This window comes from Anopheles arabiensis, chromosome 2, assembly GCF_016920715.1.
Source record: "Anopheles arabiensis isolate DONGOLA chromosome 2, AaraD3, whole genome shotgun sequence".
Lineage (NCBI taxonomy): Eukaryota > Metazoa > Arthropoda > Insecta > Diptera > Culicidae > Anopheles > Anopheles arabiensis.
This window is the reverse complement of record NC_053517.1, coordinates 109,365,944-109,379,519: the sequence shown is the minus strand read 5'-3', so window position 1 is coordinate 109,379,519 and position 13,576 is coordinate 109,365,944. Positions and strand designations below refer to the sequence as shown.

At 45.8% G+C, this 13,576-nt stretch overlaps 1 protein-coding gene and 1 long non-coding RNA gene across 18 annotated transcripts in view; one reads left to right on the top strand and one right to left on the bottom strand.

The window, feature by feature from the left end:
• The first annotated feature begins 3,033 nt into the window (after window positions 1–3,033).
• The window catches only part of LOC120900652 (talin-2), a 64,231-nt gene continuing 53,688 nt past the window's right edge, over window positions 3,034–13,576 (top strand). For 4 of the 17 annotated variants that reach the window (XM_040308025.1, XM_040307974.1, XM_040308016.1 and 1 more), the window contains exon 1: window positions 8,701–9,005. The gene's annotated coding sequence lies outside the window, so the exon portion shown is untranslated. Of the gene's footprint in view, window positions 3,275–5,508; window positions 5,579–8,700; window positions 9,006–13,199; window positions 13,321–13,576 lie in introns of those variants that run through there. The other 13 variants (XM_040308043.1, XM_040308034.1, XM_040308070.1 and 10 more) reach the window with 8 other exon arrangements.
• On the bottom strand, window positions 8,723–9,917 carry LOC120900763. The gene is made up of 3 exons (XR_005739235.1): window positions 9,439–9,917; window positions 9,258–9,325; window positions 8,723–9,162 (listed from the first exon to the last, which is right to left on the bottom strand). It is a non-coding gene; the product is annotated as an uncharacterized LOC120900763 (long non-coding RNA).

Genomic DNA, 13,576 nt, shown 5'->3' with positions numbered 1-13,576 from the left:
ATCGATCGCTGATGCCATAGCAACTACCGTTGCTACTGCGATTGTTTCTCTTTCTTCCGCAAATTTGTTTCTCTTTTTGAACAATTAGGAACGGAGTGCCGTAAAGCAGCAGATTTTGGTGATGATAGTGTGTCCCAAAATCGGCTATTAGCAGGCCCATGACAAATGGCACGTTGAAATTGACTCCGGGGAAGTGTGCCGTACTTGTGCTGTTTGCAACAATCGATATAAATATGTACAAAACATTCCATCCCTTATGAATATTGGCCCTCGCCTGGTTCGATGAGCAGCTTCCCATACAGCTTCAATATACACATCCCGTCATCGATAACATTAGCTTCCACGTGCCGATATTAGGCATTACATTGTCCAAACGATACAAGTCTGCTAGTACGCAAGTGATCATTTTTCTTACCACGTGAGCCTTGCGTTCTGTTCTTTTCGGTACGTACGTCAATTCGTCACACACCGGAAGAAGTAGCGACCGTTCGGCAACCGGCACCGGAACCGATACGCCGGGGCGAAGGGACCCACGCATCAATTTTTATTACCGTAACATCACCAGTCAGCACCATTCCCCCTGTAGTGGCCGCTTCCTAATGTGCAGCCGATTTGTTTTCATCGATGACAATCATCCCACGGCGGGATGGGGTCCGATACGGTTCGAACGGTCCCGGTTTTTTCCCCCGTCTCAACTTCCGGGTTGGATTGAAAGTTTTCTGCCAAGGAAGGAGTGTTTTTTTTTTTGCTATTTTTCGCAAGTCAATGTCCATTTCCTCTTTCTCAAACTCGCACGCTGTATATCGGCTTCCTTGATCGGCGTGGAGATTCGATTGTGTTACTCGGAAGTGTGCAGGCGAATCGAATCAAAATAATGCCATAAATAAAAACAAATCAATTGTACTGCTGACGGTGGTAGACGACGTCCCTCAAGCTACTCCACACGGGGACGATTCGATTGCGCTGGCCGCCACCATACAACCACATGGCTTTACGCTAAGTCATGCTTGTCCTCGTCTCCGTGCGCTCCCAGCAGAGATTTTTCCAACTTCCCAATAGAGCATTTGTTATCAAATAGGATTCGTTTCGCCCAAAATCAAGTATATAGCTGCACGCACGAACCAGGGTGTAAACCCGAAATCCGAAATCAACCGTAAACTCGCAACACACGGGTGACAACATAATTTATACAAATTGTGTTCCATGGAAGATGACACTGACGGGGATGGTGTATATATCCGGAAATGCCATTAAGATTATCACTCCGAGATATGTCGAGGATAGTGTTGGATAGTTTTTTTCTCCATATTTTAATATCATTTTAAATCAGGAAAGCTGGTAAGAATTTGTCGCAAACTATTTCTATTTTTGTGTTATACTGCCTCAACAACCAGCACCACGTTTGGGACACAAAACCCCCGTTTGCACTTGTCTGGTTTCCATCTAAACAAGAGAAAGTGACAGTGATGCTCTCATCTTGGTTTTGGTCTTTTTTTGCTCTAAAAAGGGTAGATAGTTTTCCAGAACTCACTCGCTTAACCCCCCCTCCCGGAGACAATAAAATCAAGTGAAGCAAGCAGAGAAAATGGCACTCTCGACGGTGCGTATTGATGCATAACGGGGAAAGGACCACAGCGTATGAGTCATCCAACAAGAAATGGAGATTTATTATCCTTAAAGTTAAAGCGGTAGAGTAGCACTTCTAGCAGCTTTATGGCAGGATAGTTTGATGCAATGGCAGAAAGGACAATGCCGAGAGGAGAACATGGAGAATGATCACCCATCATATAACCTTTCCAAAAACCGAAAACCAAATAAAGACCTCACTTTATAGACCATCTCGAATGTATATGGAATACATATTAATTTATGGACGCGAAGTAATATCTCCATAAATACAAATACGTAGCATTTTTTCGAATGCATTCGCATATTCATGCATATTTATGTCATTTGCTCCAACTACAACGAACAAAAAAAAGCAACGGTTCATTGATACTGATGTCGATGACAAATGATATAAAATTTCACGCCATCGGTTTGACTCGGATCATCATCAGCAACAAAAAAAGGAACGCCAATGAATGACTCGACACACGGACCCGGAACGATCAGCGTGATCCTAAGTTCGCGCGCGACTTCTCTGACTTCTTGCAAGGAGTGTTAGATAATAAGAAACCCCCAGCCCTGCCATGACTCACGATTAATCCGCGGTGCTGTTGTGGGCCCCTTTAGCCGGCCTTTTCAGCAGTGTCTTCAGATTAACGACCAATTCCGGCAGCACGTCCTGCTGTAGTTCACCCAATAGCAGCAGCAGCAGCAGCAGCAGTATTAAAACGAACCGATTTTCCAGGCATCATTAACTCGTAATTTAATGATTTTTTATGATTTCCATTCCGCCTGGCTTGACGGTTGTTTCACCACTTCGCAGCAACGTAGCGCGCAACCCCAGCCGCTTCAAATGCCATCTATAAAGCGAGTGGTAAAAAGGGGGAAAAATTAATTGTCACCACCAAACGACCGAGCGGGAAGGAAGCGCGATTGATGCTTTTTTTTGCGCGCATCCTTGGACACCGGAAACGAAGCAGCAGGAAGTGAAGTGTTTGACAACAGTATGCCTCACCGGACGGGATGGTTGGATGATGGCGATGAAGATGCAGAATTGTATAAAAACTGCTATAAATAAAGTGATAAAAATTCCAGCCGTTCCATCTCCCAGGCAACACACCGCATCTAATCCGAAGTGTTTAGTGGCACTGGAAAGACTCACTCGGTGTCCTGTGTCCCTAGAATATGGGGTTTAAAGTAAATAACCTTCTCTCCGTTCGCTGAAGAACTGACAATTAAACAGCATTCACAGTAAACAATAATAAAAACAGTTCCAGTGACAGTTGGAAAAACACCATCCAGCGAGGCTTGCTTCGATGGTGGTGCACCGCGCCATGGTGATGAGGCGCCTCGTGCGAACAGCAAGCGACGAAAGAGTTGGTTCCTTCAAGTCGCCGTGCACCTTTGGTCGCGCACGCATGCACATAAAAGTATTCAAGGCAGCGAGCATCGAACAACCACCATAAATCAGTCCAATTCCACGCCAAATCCCTTGGAAGGCAATATTTCTCCATCCCCGGCACCGGAAGTCGCTCCATAATGCAAAACACCGTTACCGAAACCGATTTTACGAAGATGTTCGCATCCGGGCCCGTGACGCTCTGTGGGCCTCTTTGGAACATTTGGACGGTGGCCAAAAACGGTGGCCCGTGGCACTACTGCTTCTGTGAGTATACGTTTCGACGAGGTTTTGGCTTGGGGAAAGATTTGCTTGCAATTGCTTGCACACAGCACACAGAAATAATGTTATTACAGTAATGCATTGCCATATTCCTCGCTTTTGTGTTGCGGATTGGGATTTGTTTGCATGGCGTGGAAAGTGAATATTTATTTATCTTTTTGTTCAGTTTTTGTGCGCATTCTGTAGATGGAAAGGGGATGAAACACGATGGAAAGCAGGACTTGCTCCCTACTTGCTGCACCCCTCGTGCGGTGTAATAGTATGACAAATGTCACATTTTCCGTACACCCCGGGAATGGAGGACGGTTTTCCCCCTTCCAATCGCTGCACGCTATTGGATTAATGTACGCAAAGGAGTCTTCTGAATCATTGCAGAGTCATCACCCGAGTGGCAAATCACCTGCACGTGACCGTTTACTCGGCCTCGGTCGGTTGTAAAATATTCATACCCATGCTGTTAAGAGGCTAAACGAAGCTAATTAATCATGTAGAGAGCATGTAAGAACAAGGAAGGTTAAACGGTTCTTGTGTGGAGAGTGTGTTCTGAAACAAGTTAATTGAAGTGGTAACAAGGAGTGATAACTATCACATCGATAAGGGTATGAGATAACGATGAGCTCAATTTCAATTCCTAAATTCACTTCATATAGTGTAGAATCAGTTTGATAGGCTTTCAGCAATGTTTGGGGCACTATATTTCGTGGAACATCCCAAACTCCTAAAATTCTATTTCGCTAATGTACTGCCAACAGCACCATAACCTATTCCATCATAAATTGCAAACAGGGTTGACGAACGCATAAACGGTTAAGCGGGACACAATTATGAGCCCTTCGACCGGTGCAGGCCGTACCGTATATGAACCGTAATGGTCGTTATCCTTCCCTGTTCGTCGACCCATCCGGGTTAGTTACCAAACTTCTTAAGGTTACCGTCCCGTACCCAAACCTTACGCCTTTACGACTTATTTATGCGAATCAACGAAAGTGCAATAAACATCCAACCCGTGGAAGGGAATGATGGCATTATATTGTGGCACAGCAAAACACCGGCCAACATAGAAATCCGTGCGTCGGTGCATGAAGGGAGCTTAAAAATCGGATGGAATTTAATCAAATTAATTGAAAACATTACCATTGCTCTCACGCGCGGAACGGACTGTGCTGTGGATGCTGTCATAATCGTCACTACTGGTGGTGGTGGCGGTGGCGGTTGGTGTCGCTTACGTCCCTTTCGCTTTCGGGATTACGGGTGGTGTGCAAAAATATTCCTTTTTCTGCTCCTTTTGCTGCTGCTTTGGTCGGGAAACGCTTAATCGAATGGTTCATCTACTGCGATGACAAACGGGCAATTCGGCACAAAATGTGCAATTTTTTCACCCCCTCATTCGAAATATGCGAAATGTGGTCTGCAGAGCGAGAGAGAAAGTGTGTGAGAGAGTGAGAGAGAAAGAGAGTGAGGGTAAGGCGATAAATCTCGGCTCGATTTCAACCCGACACAGTAGGCCTTTTTCAGCCAGTTGGGGTTGAAGTGAAGACAGGTTTACCCGAAAGCCCGCACACACAAGCACACAACAAGATCGCACAACTTAATTCAATTAATCGTGATGGTAATGAAAATTTATGGATCAATTTGCGCTTTTCCATCGATGGGTTCCGGGTTCCAGTACCAGTACCACCAAGTCGGCAAAGGTTCACTTTCCTCCTTTCGGCACACAGCCTAGCGAATGAATTTTTGTAAAATAAAACCGCTTAAGTGCATTCTTCTCTCGCCGTTGCCTGCATCTGTCCTGATCCCCGGGGCGTTGACCGGATGTGAAGGGGCAGGGATGGGAATCCGTTTGGCTGAGATTTAATGGTACTTGAACGAGTTTTCGGGTGAATATCTTACGCCCGAACGGATAATGATAATGTCGATTACTTAAGGTTCTAATTACTTTACCGTACACCGGATACTGGTAATGGTAATAAATCTTTATTAACGGTTAGCTATTGTTGTGTGGAACATTTTGCAAAATAGAGTTAGTGTTGTTACAATAACCTTCCCTCTCGTGTCATACATGAAATGTACTGCTGATTGGTGCTATTTCATTAAAGATAGTAATTAAATGTAATCATATGTATATCGCTACAGATTGTCTTCCTATGTGTCATGTTAAAAAAATACATAAAACAACTTCCCCTTTATCCTAATGCACTTTTCCTTGTTCCTTCCAGCAGGTCCTGAGGAAAAGGTCCTAATGTCCTAAGAGATCGTCCTTCAACTTTGCTCATTACTATGTCGTTGCGTGTGAGTATATTTTATACAATTAATGTTATTTTATAATAAAACGTAAATCAAATGAACTATACCATAAACCTAAAGGATTGTACAGAGACATTCCAACTGCTTGCTATTTTTTAAAAAAGATTTTGAGCACAGTTTCGCTATGCTTGCGTAATGCGGTTCTGTATTGCACAATCATAGCCGAAACTGCTGACAAGCTTATTACTGCGGAAATTTCCCACTGGCGCAGCAATGGCGGAAGGGTACCTAAATAAGCACCCGTTGTGTGTGTGTGTGCGTGTCTTTATGCTTACAAATCTTCGAATCTGCTTCCTTAGCACAAAGCTCCTGGCCGTCTTCCCCTCTCCTCTAAAGCCAACTGAGTTGGAGCATGAATTCCAGCCAAGGAATGACAGGTTGCTTCCTTTCCCACCAAAGAATTACACTCCGATTGGTCATTTAGTAGCTTCTGTTGGCGCTTTTTTTTTCTCTCCTCCCAATAGCCTTACCTTTTTGTTTGAGCATTCTCGATCAACGTCAGCAGTACACAGGGTGTATGTAATAGAAAAAAAGGCAAAGCCATTCTCCACCAAGCTGGCGCCAGTTGGGCGGCCAGTTGGTAATGGTTGCCGCTTTTCCGCTTCTTTTGCACTGCGTCAATCTATCGAGCGAAGAATCCCGGGAGCTGGTGAATATAGCCCCCCCCCCCTCCGCTTTCCGGGAAATAACGCACATATACAAACACACTACGTAAATGGTAGACCGTGCTGTTTCAATCTAGTCTGCATGGAAACCCGTGGCCGTATGTACTACTAGCGCGAGTATAAAATGGCGGTTTGCGCAGAGACTTGGTGGCCCCAGTACTCCGGTACCCGCACACATGTCACAGTTTGTGAATCTGGGAAAAAAAGAAACAAAAATACCATCCGGTACGCTGCCGAGCGTTGCTTCTACATAGGCTTAGCTGGGGCTTGAGACTTGGAACGGATCCGGAGGAGGGTTTTCCGGGCAATCAGCAATGACATAAAATGGCGCCAGAAAGGCTGGAAAATAAGATACGATAGCTTTGCAGATTTTCCGCTGATAGCCGGTAAAGCGAGAACATGGGTCGGCGGGAAGAGGTCGAAAGAAGTGTCATAAAAAGAGCAAAGTTCTATGTACTGGACAGTCACACACACACTCACACACACGCACAGTCCTTTCAATTGCTATAATGTGTTGGATGATTATTTCAGGGAAAACCACAGGGTATTGATTTTAATTCTGATGCTACTTGTGTGGAGCCCTGGAGAATGAATTAGAAGTGAGTTTACTTGCTAATCCTTACACAAAGCTTATCTATTTTATCTACAATAATCGAAAAAAATCCAAGAATTTTGCGTGAATCATGCTTCGTGTCATCAGTTCATCCACCTTGCAGATTCTCGCAAGATTTGCCAGCATCTTCACCTCCAAGAAGCATCGCCATTTTGTTTCTTAAAAAAACGAACCGCTTCAGCTTCCATTATGTACTTTATTTGTGCACCTGATCCTTCCCATCAGATAGCGCAACACAATAGCACATAAGGAGGCGAGTTCGTTGCCCATGGCGCTCCCATCATCCATTCTAGAGCTGCTATTCAGGCCCTGTCTGTGTGCGCGCATTAGACAATATTGGTGAGGGGATTTTATGGCAAGGAAAATATCAAACAACCAGTAGCAAAACAGCTTTTGTTGGAATCCATCAACGGTGTGCGTTTCCTCTCTTCTCTGTCTACCCCTTTGCCGTACTTCCCGCGCGGTGGCCGCACCACCGCCATATTATAGGTGGGTGGATCCGGTCGAAGAAAAACTGCGCACTGGGGCCTGATTTCGGCATCTTCTGCGCGATTTTTCTTTCACGGGCCAATGGACTACTGTATTCGGCTTTAGGGTGGGGCTGAGCAGCATGTTCTACCGAACGATGGATGGGGGAATGCTTTTTGGAAGAATCTGACTGCATACTTTTGTAGTAATTTGGAAAAAGCGTGATAAAATCAAGTTTGAAATGTAAAATTAAATTTTATACGACATACAATGTCCTCAATTTGATTACTACATGTTTGTACATGTAGGCCCATCAGGGTGGTTTCGTTTATAGTTGTTCTTTTCGAAGAAAATCGTTATTAAATTTAAACAAATTGGAAAGTAAAAAAAGTGTAATCAAGTTCGTATTTGTTATTCGATATCCCTTCCCTTTTTTGTGAAGCTTGTAAGTTTGTAATGTTATCTGACGAATATTGTAATCTAATACATTTATTGTCTCAAAAAAAGCGGAGCAACCAATTATCTGATTAATTTGTGGTTAGCTATTGCAAGTTCTCAACAGATATTTAGAGTTGAGATCAATTATTTACTATGCATTTATTATTAATTTGCCTTTCCTCATGAATCGTCAGCTAATGCAGGACATCGATAGATATAGAATTTGTAGCATTTCTATAGTCGAATGATAGATAATAGCTAGATATATTAATCGAAAGACGCGCTGGCTCCTACAAGATTCAATTACTCTAATTATCATTCAAAAACAAGAAATGCGTTACGGGAAAAAATTTAACTGGAGAAGTCTGTATAGAGACGGGAAAGAGCGTATTAGAGAGGCAGTGACGAGTGAAGGCCCTAAGCGGTCACACGAATGTAGGACTTTCTGAAGTGTTGAGCGAGAAATTGTAAAAGGAATACAAAACTAGAGATGGATTGAAAAGCAAATTTACTTATGAGCGGAGTATGGGGGGTATCCTTTTTCGGGACCCCACGCGGCTGATTAGTGTGCATAATACTTAATCCGCCCCTGTCCTGAGGTCGTTACGTCGACAAGTTTATATTTTTCGGAAAAATCAATATTGTATAGAGGCTATTGATTTCAATAATATACCACATTTCTACCATCAATTGCATATTGAGAGCAAAAGAAACGTCACAAAGTTATAATACAATTGTTAACATAGACCTGGCCAATAAATTACCCCAACTTTCCAACCGACCCCAAAAGAAACTGCCAATCGCGTTGAAAATATGAATCTGACAGCTCGTGCCGGCATGGTTTCGTTAAAAAACCGCGCCTGACGTTTCCGATTGGCGACGTTCGTTAAAATCGATTGTTTGTGTGACAGTTGTTTCGTTCACTGAAAAAACAAACGCTTCGCGTTGAGGAAGACGGAGGCAGTATTTTTTCCCCCTTTAAACTTTTTATTTAGATTAGTTACAAATGTTTTAATTCAACACGGTGTAGTGTAAGTGGCAATCGTAACGTTTCGCGGCAATAAACGCATCTGTGCCGCCCTCAAAATCTGTTAAGTGCTGTATCGTTTCCTGTGCAGAGTGCGTTTTGCGATTGCCGTCTTCGCCGTGGCTCCTCTTCGCTCGATACACCCGAACATTTTCCGTGCAGTTTTCCGTGTGAAAAACATCCTCAACCCCGTCGAAACAGGTACGTGTGGATCATTAAATTGCAGCTTGGCGTGTGGGCGGTGTTGTACGGTCGATTTGTAGTTGGAAAAGGTGAAAAATGAGGCACTATTTCTGCATCTGGTGCGTCGAGTGTGTGCGTGCGTGTTAGACCTATTGCGCTCACCCTCCCCCCACCTCTTGGGCGGTGGTATATGAACGAGAAAAAAAAGTTGCACAAATTATACGCTGCTCCAGCTTGGCGAAAAAAAAGAACGGAGCCAAAGGTGCTCACCAAGATAAGGCACTGGGGCGTGTATACCTTCTTTGTGGTGGTTGTGTTGTGTGAAAAATCCAATCGCGCTGAAGCCGAACGAAGAAGAACAGGACGGAAAGAACAGAAGAAGATTAAAAGTAAACAAAAATAAAGCGAAAGGTAAAATGTTGGGCAATAACTGGCTAACTCACTGCATTACCTCTAAATCTAATGACGAGGAATAGGAGGTAAAGAGCACGCCACTGTTCATGCGTTTATCGGTGGCAAAAGGCGGATGCTATCGGGCGTGATTCATAAAATAAGGCACTGTCGAACGAAAAGAAGCCTTTCCCGGAAAGCAACGGAAAGGGCCGCCGGCCTGGGGAGCAATGGGGTGTAAAACACAAACACTCACACATTCCTCGACGATAACCAGCAGACTTTTGCTGTAACTGGAACCCAAGGCCTCCTCCGTATACGACTGTACATAGAGATACTGATAACAGGGGAATGCATCAGCAGCAGCAGCCTACTGGAATCGCGCAGCAGTAGTAGTAGAAACTGATTTCCTGGTTCTCACATTAAACGCATAGCTGCCCGAGCGAATACTTCGGCAACGGCTAACCTTTTCCGGCATCTCGTGTGGAAAACGTTGGGCGAACGGAAAAACTGCTGCCCAAATGTGGTACCAAACCATCATCATCATCATTGGGAGAGTATTCCATTAGGCATGCGGGCGTAATTTCCACTCGATAGTACTGCGCGCGACCATAATATTCGTGGACCATCCGAGCACCTCGCTTAGAGTACACGGCCGCTTGAATGAGCGGCCAGGCAAGGTTTACTTTTCGTGTTCTAAAATTAGCCGCATATGAAATCATCATGCGTTATTTTTGGTTCCTACGGTAAACTACGGTACGGCACACCCTCGAACCGCTTGGGAGGAGATGCTAGGCGTAAGCTAACCGTTTTTTTTTGGCTCTCCACCACCCTTTCCCGATGTTTCTTGGCCAATGGACAGGTCGAAGGGTGAAATGGGAAGAATTCGTTCGTGAAGAACTCACTCGACTGCAACTATCCGCTGCTCTGAGCCATTGCGCGCGCACGACAAGCCTGCCTTCTAACCGCGCTCTGATCGATGTATCTCATGGGAAAATGATTGTTTTCCACGAGAAGCAGAATAAACTCCCGCGGGATCGCTTACCAACGGAGCACCGTGGAATGCACGCTGTCAATCAATGACCTCAGAAGAAGAAAAAACTATGACCTATCGCAGGTTGGAAGGGTTTGGTTTGATTCTCCGATGACTTCATATGACACCCAGGTCAACCTTTGAACGAGTTCCCTCCAATCGGTTCCGAGTGTCGTACAGATTACACTAATTGGAATGGTATTTTGTCCACTGTGTTCAAGGAAGAGCACCACCGTATCAGCAATCACTCAGAGGGTTCTGTAAAATATGCCTCAAACATGTCTCATGCTGGCTGCTGATTGGTACTGTTTGTTGTTTCGTAATTCTAAATAGTATGATCAAATCATTCAACCACTTTATTGATAGTTTCCCCCCGATTTCATAGCATGCATCGGAGAAGGATTTGATTGGCGCCCTTTTAACGCATTCCGCTTCATTGACCCCGACGATGAGGCAGGTGCTAAAAGATTGTTTAATGGATGAACAGCCGCATACACAAACTGCACAGCGGCGAATCCACGATACACACCGCGCCCCATCCACGGCCATGAGAGGGAATGACTGCGTCGGCACAAGGGCCAACCCGTTCCATATGGTTGCAGACTGCCAGAGCGATGCAGTGGTGCATCGGTTCGGTCGATTACCGGTTATCAGAAATCATCGCCTGCCGTGGCCGTGCCCGTGCATCGGGTGGGAAGATTGCTACCGTTGCGATATACCGGTTTGCCTTGAGGCGTCGGGACCACAGCGAGATTGAATCGGCGGCGACGGCGGCGACGGCGATGAACTACATTCGGTCATTCGGAACTCGGATCTCTCGAGGCTGTGGATTCCACCCAGTCTTGGGGAGCGTGTTTGTTAGGGCCCGGGCTTGGCATATCGAGTGGGAGAGGTGCAATACATGGTTATGAATGGCACGGTTTGTGAGGTGGCTAATGTCTGCACCCATCACTGTGTGCAGTTGTGTGCAAAAGCAAAAAAAACAAATCCAACAACCCCGGCTTGCGCACACATACACACATCTTGCAATTGCACTTGCACTTGTCCCGCTACATTGCACCACACCATTTAAAGTGGAGCTGGCCGAGATCGATTGGCCAGGCTGTGGCGGTGTATGGGCCCTCCTTCCACCAGAGACACCCACTTGCAGTGTGCACTCCCCACTGCTGATGGCGTCGGCTCCATGTGTGCTGATATCATTGCTGAACTATTTTTACAAGTCGCCACTCGCTGCTGCTGCTGCTGTGGGGTCTGGTGGCGGTTTGCATACAGCAGTGTATGGTGCCCCCCGTGCTCTTGTACCAGCTTCGATGGTCGATTGAAGGTTGAAAAGTTTGCTGCTGCTGCTGCTGCTGTTTGTTCGAATGTTTCACCTTGCTTTATTCCGACGCCTTCGCAGCAAATACGCAAGACGCCCAATCGGCCAAAGCACCCAGTACACCCGGGGGCGGATGAATTGGTTTTCGATCCACGCGTGTGTGTGTGTGAGTGTATCACTTCGCCCGCCGTGCTTGGTTAGTGGTGGCCGTAAAACGGAAAGGAAGCAAATCCTACGCGCTTCGTCGCTCGGCTAATCTTGCAATGGTGCTCCCCAATGGGGGGGCCAGGTTTATAGAGGTGAGGCGGACGTTGGATGAATGGATCGGTCGTAGATGGGCAAAGGTATAAATGTCAGCTCCATTCGGCATTCGGACGGTTGATTGGTTCGAGCGGAAGCAGTTTTACACTGGATCCAGTTATTCATCGTTTGCTTCGGTAATGAATTTTATGAATGAAACCTGCCGCGGGTAAAGGAGGGAGAGCTTTCAGATTCATGTTACACGTTTTGTTGGCTGGTGGGCGATCATTAGATGTAAAATAGTTTGAATATGAGTAGCCCATCCTCTACCGCCATTTGATTGAGCACGATAAAAACACGGGAGATAAGGTGTCGTGTACACGCGCGCTCGGGACGGATGACGATGAGTTGGAAGCCGTATGCAGCCCGTTGGTGACATTCTTTCGTATGAAAGAAAACTCTCGCCAGTAGGTTCCATCGCCCACTGTACATGCATCCCTGTCCCATCACTTGCTGGGAGCAATCTGGTGAAAATTGTACTACTGCTGGAATGCTGTGTGTATGTGGCATTCGGCGTGGCTTTCCCCGGGAGAAAGCAGTAGCAGAAGCAGAATCAGCCCCACAAGTGCGCTCACAGGCAGGCACCGATGTCAATCAGATACATCGGCGTCGAAATGTTGAGGTGGAGTCCTACAACACCATCTCTCCGCACCGCTGCATTACAAACCACTACTGACCACCGTGTGGTGGTTCGCCCTTTTTTGGCAAGTAACGGTGCGAAGTATGTGGGCAAGTGTGCAACATGATGGAACGGGTTTTCGTGTTTGTGCCCCCCTTCTCATGCTGCATTCCAACCGAATGCACTTGCCTTGATTGTCGCGAGGAGGTTTTTAAAGCTCCAAACTGCATCAAACATTAAATAAAGGAGACTTTGGGTTCTAAGTTATCTTTTGATGGTTGTTAGGCCGTTTCAAACTTTACCTCCAAAAGGCGCAATACCACCAGAAACAGAAGATTAAGCACAAAATACGAATGCGACGCGAATAAAAACAATTAGCCGTCATCAGCAGCATTTGTCTGTTTTTGCCATCAACACTTGTGGCCCGGGTTTGGGTTTCGATGAGCGCATCACGCGGCATCCCCTTCTACATGCGATCGTCGTCACCGTCATCATCATCATCGTCATCATGTTTGTCGGCCGCGGTCGGCTTTTGCACGAACGATCGTCGCAATCGGGTTTCCGTCGTCGGTGGGTCGTCGGGCCCCCGATCGCTCGCGGAATGCTCAGTCGCGAGCGCAAACTCAAATTGAACGATCACGTTGCCGGAACCGGTACACGCTTTAGTTAGCGGGTTAGTTGCTTGCTGATTTTTTCCCTCTTTTACTTCTCCGGGGGTTTTCTTTTTGGTGTTTTGTGTGTGTGTGTGTGTGTGTGTGTGTGTGTGTGTGTGTGTGTGTGTGTGTGTGTGTGTGTGTGTGTGTGTGTGTGTGTGTGTGTGTATGTGACAGGGTTGCTAAAGAGCATCAAAGAAGGTGGTTGAAAGAATTGTGTGCAAACGGAACCAGCTCATTTGCTTATTCCTCCTACCCTTACTTGCTGTGTGTGAT